Source organism: Vespula pensylvanica, chromosome 13, assembly GCF_014466175.1.
Source record: "Vespula pensylvanica isolate Volc-1 chromosome 13, ASM1446617v1, whole genome shotgun sequence".
Classification (NCBI taxonomy): Eukaryota; Metazoa; Arthropoda; class Insecta; order Hymenoptera; family Vespidae; genus Vespula; species Vespula pensylvanica.
In genome coordinates this window covers 1,727,348-1,734,847 of record NC_057697.1, presented here as the reverse complement: position 1 = coordinate 1,734,847, position 7,500 = coordinate 1,727,348, and the positions used below count along the sequence as shown (strand labels likewise).

Below are 7,500 nucleotides of genomic sequence, written 5' to 3'. Positions count from 1 at the left end.
ATCCAACTAGAGAATCTCAAAACAACGTATAATTCTCGCGCATCGTATCCACCAAATAAAATAATCTCTTTAATTAAAAACCAACGAGACGATTACTTATAATCGATTCAAGCTTCAAAAAAAAAAAAAAAAAAAAAAAAAATGCACTCGCGCGTTCGTATAAAAAGACAATATTCATTCTTATTTATTTCACTTTAAAGGGTATCGCGTAGACGGAATATCGCATGATCAACGTAGATGACTTTTGCAAGCAGGAAGGACGACAAGAAGAACGTTCGACCATTACGAATCGATAAACTAGTAGAAGCGGAGAAAGGACGAGTAGAAGAAGGATGACAAGGAAGAGGAAGAGGAAGAGGAAGAGGAGGGAGGAGGACGAAAGGAGAAGGTAGTTTCCGTGGGACATTTAATTTGCGAGGAAGATCGTGGCCGGGTTAACGACGACCGAAAGGACGTTCAAGGAGGAAGGACGACGAGGACGAGGACGAGGACGAGGACGAGGACGAGGACGACGAGGACGATCAGAACAGCGTGGCTTTTGGATCGGTCCTGGTACCAACTGTCACGGTCCTTGGGACGAAACGAAACGAAACGAAACGAAACGAAACGAAAGAAAAGGAATGGCCTCTGCCGTCACAGACAGGATAACGAGACGTTGACGGCCCAATTAGACGACCCTAAACGTGCTCATAATTTCCATTTCTCTATGCAATACGATCATTTTCATTATCTATCTTCCATACTCTTTTTTTTTTTCCTTACTTTTCTTTTCTTCTTTTTTTTTTTTTTTTTTTTTATAATTATTTGTCTTCCTTCTCCGCCTCTATTGTTTTCTCTCTATTTCTTTCTCTCTTTCTTTCTTCGTGATATTTATTTTCGTTGTGAGGTATATGATTAATTTTTAATAATTTCTTTTTTATCCACTCCCTTCGATCTTTAGATATTTTTGTTTTATATATCGTATATGTATATGTCGGGCAATTTTTTTTTATCTCTTAGTAATCCGTATAATATCGTATAATATCGTAAGTACGTAAAGATGCGATCGAAGAATTGATCGGACAGTCTCCCTTAGATTATCATCGACTAAATGATTTAACACAGAAAAAGAAAAAAAGACCAACTTTTTATTCGTATAGATAAACCTATTCGTTTACCTTTTCTATTTGATAACAACAGATAAACAAGGAGATGGTCGATTTTATGATCGGTTCTTAAACTCCGAGATAGGATTCAAAGTAAATTCTTTCTTGAAAGAGAAACTACCATTCGGTCTGCAAGCGAATACATACATACATATATATATACACATATATACGTACATACAAACGTTCGTATCTGTCTGTGTACGTGTGTACGCTTACGTTTGTGAGTTAGAAAGAGAAAGAGAAAGAGAGGATCGAATTTTTCGATGGCACGTCGCCGGTTTCACACCCTAAGTGGTACGGTGTGTCTCTGTCCTTTGGAATACCCATGCGCACGATCCATGGTGCTGAGAGAATCAGAAGGAGGAGGAAAAGTAGGATGTGAAGGAGGTGGAGAAGGTGCAGGAAACATCAGGAGGAGAGAAAAGAGGAGCCGAAGAGAGAGCACTGTCACACGACTCACACCACACCTGGATCGAACGGCTGAATAAAAGATGAGATTCACACCGAAGAGAGTCGCGTCCGCGGCTCTCTTTCACTCTTTTTATCCTCGATCCTTCGGCGATGCTGTTTCTCTTGCTGATGCTTTCTTTCTCTTTCTTTCTCTCTGTTTCTCTCTGTCTGTCTGTCTGTCTGTTGCTAGTCTCTCAACTACCTTCCATCTTCCTTCGGATCGTTGCGGTTAATAAAGTGACTTTGCCCGTGAAATATTTTTCCTTTACTCTTCAAACCGGTCCCAATCGTCACTACGCATATTTATTTATTTATTTATTTATCTATCCAATAAATTTCCTACTATCGACAACGTTTAGAGAAGACATTTTTAAAATGCTAATGGTAATAGTAATTGCTATTACTATTGTAATTATTATGTCTAAGAGAATCGATCGAAAGCTTAACGAGAGATACAAAGTTGATAACAAATCTTTCAATCTTTTTACGAACTGTGAAAAGAAATGGCAGTAAGTAAATTGATTTGAATATTCAAAAAAAGAGAGAGAAAACAAAAAATAACAAAGATATCTTATTCGTTACTCGTAAAAACAATTCGTTCGTGAAAATATAAAATTACATAGATAAATAACTTGTAGATATTATATTATATTTATCAAAAAAAAAAAAAAAAAAAAAAAAAAAAATGAAGGAAAGAAAAAGAGAGAAAAAAGGAAAATAACGAAGGGATATTTTTGAAACGTTTATGCCAATCTTTGAAGGATACGTTTTGCCTAATGCTTCGTTGAACGGAGTATATATTCTAAAAGGGGTGAGGACGTTCGTTAACTCTCTCTCTCTCTCTCTCTCTCTCTCTCTCTCTCTTTCTTATCTTCTCTCTCGTTCTTTTAGAGCCGTCAATCGAGAAGTTCGCTCCTTTTGATCTGACAGGATCTCTCGCGTCTTCCTTCCTCGAAGAGTTCCTTCCTTCGTCGCGATGGAAGGACGGACGGCTGGCTTCGAGGATTTGACTCGCGACGTCCTCAGACCGGTTTCATTTCAAATTATGGTCTTGATGGATATCCACCTTGTCTTCGAAAATCCTTAAGAATATCTTCCAAAGTGTAGAAATAGGTATTAATGGGATTGGTAGATAAAAAAAAAAAAGAAAAACAAATTCACGATCGCGTTCGGACACTTAAAAGATCGCGACGATCTATCTCTAAAGATCTTTCCCATTCGAAAAAAACATTTTTGCTTTCTTCATTATTTTTTTCATTTTTTCTTTTTTTTTTATCTTTTCGTTCGCAATTCGTAAAAGTTAAATCGTTTGGACAATCGTTTGGAACGATTGTAACAGAGAGAGAGAGAGAGAGAGAATTGTTACAGTTAAATCCTTTAGAACAATTTAACGACAAGGACATTGTATCGGATAAATCGTTTAGAACCATTGTAACAAGGAGCATTGTAACTGGGATATTGTAAAAGACAAATTGTTTAGAATCAATTGTAACAAGGACTCGACTGTAACAAATGAATCGTTTGGATAAATCGTTTAATTGAATAGCGTCAGAAAAAAATCGCGAGGATCAAATATCGTTTGTTTCGAACGATTTTAATAACGCGTAGGGTTGACTGGAAAAAATTGTTTCAAAAAAAGAGAACCAAAAGAAAAAAAAGGAAAATTGTAAAGGGACAATCGTCAACGTGTATTATTATAACGAATTAATTAAAATCGAGCCTCCATCTTGATCGGAAGTTCATGGAATTGAAAAAAGAAAGAAAAAAAAAAAAAAAACGGGGAAAAGAAAATAAAAAGGAAGAAAAAAGAAGAAAAAGGGAAAAAAGAAGAAGAAAACAATCATTATCCTTTTCCAAGTAGTAAGCTGACTTTTTCTTCTCGTTTCTACTCGGCTATAGTAATCTATTCGCACTCGATTCGCACCGGTTGCGTGCATTCTCTCGCGTCGAAGAATACTCGGCACGACAGGGAGCCGTGAAATGCACAGCTGTTAACCCGCAGCTAAAAAGCATACTAAATGACTATCGTAAAGGCAACATAATGACCGCTACGAGACACGCATGCCGTTGTTCCTTCGAAAGTTCATACGTATGTTTCTTTATTATTTCTTTCTTCTTTTTTCTTTCTTTTCTTTCTTTTTTTTTTGTACATTTCTTTTTCTCATTCTTTTTTAGCTTCTAAACCAAAACAAATATTTACTTACAACTTCGTCTAGTTCTTTATTTTCTCTTGAGATCGTTCGTTAGTGATTTTACGAAGGTCGATAAAAAGAGAAATCTTTTTTCGAAGAGAAGAAATAATTTCCGACAAGTAACACCGAAAATTGCAATATTTTATATGCAAATAAACGACACGTTGTAGTGTGCTATCGTATTGCATTGAATTGTATCTATTGATATAGTATTTGATCAGTGAATAAATAATGTCGAGATTTATAATATCGTATATATATATATATGTAAATAAATAAAATTATGATATATTTACTGTACGATAGTATAATATTTTACGATAGTATAAAAGACTTACTGAATTGCAGTTAAAGAATACATTTACTTGTATCGTTGGTTAAACCTAATAATTATTATGATAGGAATCTAATCGAGCTCTGAAATATAATACGACATAAATGTTCAATTTGTTTCTTTTTTTTTTTTTCTACAACACAAACATACGAATATATATCGGATATACGTATATTATTCTTAAATACATTCTCTATACATTATACATATATTATAATAATTAATTATCTATTAAAATCTAATCGAATTAAAAAAATGAAAATTGATAATTTATCTTTGTACGTAATTTATCGTATAAATGTGATTTTTTTTCACGAGATCGATTGATTTACTTACGATGATCTATCTATTCAATAAACTAGATATTCCTTTAAACATGATACGGTGTATATACGTGTAACGATTAGAATCTAATCGGACTACTAATACATTTCAAAGGATACCTGTCTTTTTTCAAGCGTGTACTCTTCCGTCGTAGAAACCTTTCCATTCTCGCGTTCAACGACACACGGGAAGCCCCTTAAAACTCTTTGCGTGTCAACACCATCGTGTAGTACGGATGTCTGCTTTGGAAAAAAAAAGAAAATAAAAAATAAAAAGAAAGAAAGAAATAAAGAAAGAAAGAAAGATAAAGAGGGAGAGAGGAAAATCGCACAACGTCGATCAGAACGAAACTTATTCGTTCGTTAACTATAAATAAAACGATTTCAAAATCTACTGTTATCGAAAATCTTTCAAACGAGAAGATACAGAGACAATCATAACAAATTAAAACTAGATAAATGATATCAATCCTAATATTTATATCAACAAAGTTTAGAAATCAAATCGTTATTACAACAAAAGAAAAAAAGAAAACATTAAAAACAAATTTCTTGATACGTCGAAAGAAAAGAAAAGAAAAGAAAAGAAAAGAAAAGAAAAGAAAACAGAAACAAGCTTGATTTCTCTCATCACAAATTCTTCTTCAAAATAATTATCTGATCCATAATAAAAAAAAAAAAACATATTTCAATATCTCAACCCTTCTGTCGGGGACATTAAAGCTTAGAACGAAGACAAATTTTCTCTTCTCTCGGGGAAAAAGAGAGAAGATGTCGAGAGGATATAAAAATTAATAATAATCAAAAAAAAAAGAAAAAAAAAAAAGAAAAAAGAAAACGTTCTAAACCTTTTAAAAGTGGTGATAATACCAGAGAGAAGAAGATAAAGAGAGTTAAAGAAAAGTACCAAAAAAAAAAAAAAAAAAAAAGAAAAAGAAAGAAGAGAGAGGAGAAGAAAAAAAGAATTAAAAGAGAAGAAACGAAAAAAGAAAGAGAGATAATTATTATTGAAAATACTGGTTTCTCGTGTCGGTATGTGACGAGACGTGATATTTAATGGACCATTCGGGATGATGATGGTGATGGTATGATGAGCGAGCGCGCGCGCGTTCGCTCTCGATCTTCGTGATAGGAGAGTTAGTTCTCTTCTTTGTCGTTTCTTCTTTGTCGTCTTCGTGTAGTTCTGAGTTGACTGTCGTAAACGTTCTAAGGGTTTTCACGGGGGCTGTAAACCGATACGATTAAGCCGCCGTTGTGTTGTAAAAGGGCGACGCCGGTGCAAAAGGGCAATTAACACGAGCCGCGTGACACTCGGATTATAAGTCATTCCGTCGGTTACAGCTGTCCTTGTAAATGCCAGCCAATCGACGTCGACTATTTCCTTTCCTTACCTTTTCTTTCCTTTCCTTTCTTTTTCTTTTCCTTTCTTTTTTTTTTTATCAATTTTTTACTTTTTTCATCTTCTCTCGACTTTTAAACTTTGTATCTTACGGATCGTACGATTTTACCAATCTTACATACCTCGTGTTTTTTCTCGCGTAATCGCTTGAATCGTTAAATCTTATTTTTGTTGGTCTGTTTCTTTTTTGGTTTCTCTTAATTGTCCTTTTCTTTTTTTTTTTTTGCTTTTTTCTCTCTCTTCCTTTCTGTTTCTCTCTTACAAAGTAGTGACATCGTTGGGATAAATTTTTTATTATTTTCATATTTATTTATTTATTTATTTATTTATTTATTTATTTATTTATTTTCTCCTTTTTTAATCGAACATATTCAAAGATTGTAATACCAGTTTGATACTCCTCCGTAGGAAAGTAATAATGGGAATAAATTAATTATTATTCACGCGCGTGTAATTTAGATACATATCGCATATCATAGGTATAATATATCAATTTACTAGTTTCCAAGGCATGAAAAATAATATAAAATAAAGTACGAAAAGAAGAAGGGAAAAGATAAAGGGAAAAGAAACAATCTTTTTGATAATATTTAGGCTACCTTAGAAAGAAAAATTGTGTACACAAAAATTTCTTATTTTTTCTTTCAAATAGCGATGGGGTAAGAGAGACAGAGTGATATAAACAAACACGGAAACAGAGAGACAGAAAGAAAGATAGAGAAAGAGAGAGAGAAAGAGAGAGAGAGAGAGAGAGAGAGAGAGAGAGAACAATTTTTAATAATAATAATTCTTTTGATTTTAATTTTTATTTTAATAACATTTAAGCTACCTTAGAAAGAAAAACTGTATATACACAAACATTTTTCTTGTTCCTCTTTTCAAATAGCGATGCAGTAAGACAGACAGAGTGACGTAGAGAAAGAGAGAGAGAGAGAGAGAAAGAGAGAGAGAGAGAGAGAGAGAGAGAAAGATGTATGGACCAAAAAGGATTTCGAGGAGAGACGTTAGAGGATGTATTCCACGAAGGCAAGGGGTGTCCCCGATCCAAGAAGATAAGCTCGACGGCATTATTTAAGGGCTTTCTGTACAGTTACTCCTTCGCACGGCCAGTGAATTATAATGACATCGTGTTTAACAGACTCGAATCTACGTTTTTACGCTTTCCTACCTGACTGCTTGTGAAATTCTAATTTCTAAACTCGCTTACTCTTCCTCTTTCCAACATTTTTCCACTCTCTCTCTCTCTCTCTCTCTCTCTCTCTCTTTCATTTTTTCTTTCATTTTTCCTATTTTTTCTTTCTTCTTTTCTTTCTTACGATCTCTTTTTTATGATCTCAAAAAGCTCGTCAACTGCAAATGTTTGACATAGAATGATCAGAAAAAAAGAAAGCATTTCATCTAAAAATTATTTCACAAATACTCGTACTCTAACATATCTGTTATTTATTATTATTATCGTTGTTGAGATTATTATTTTCAAATATCAAAAGTTCATCGTTCAAATCGCGAAGACCGGTGATACTATAAAGAAATCCAGTCAGTGATTTATATAACTAGGAAAGTAATTAGTCGATGATTTATGTATCTAAAGAATAATTAGTTAATGATTTATATGCACATGAGGTATATAAATCTAGGATTTATGTATCTGCGG

General features: G+C 33.7%; 1 long non-coding RNA gene across 1 annotated transcript in view; it reads right to left on the bottom strand.

The window, feature by feature from the left end:
• The window catches only part of LOC122633718, a 17,902-nt gene that overhangs the window by 5,597 nt on the left and 4,805 nt on the right, over positions 1-7,500 (bottom strand). The window contains exon 3 of the long non-coding RNA XR_006328175.1: positions 4,568-4,687. This is a non-coding gene — a long non-coding RNA (uncharacterized LOC122633718). The remainder of the gene's footprint in view (positions 1-4,567; positions 4,688-7,500) is intronic.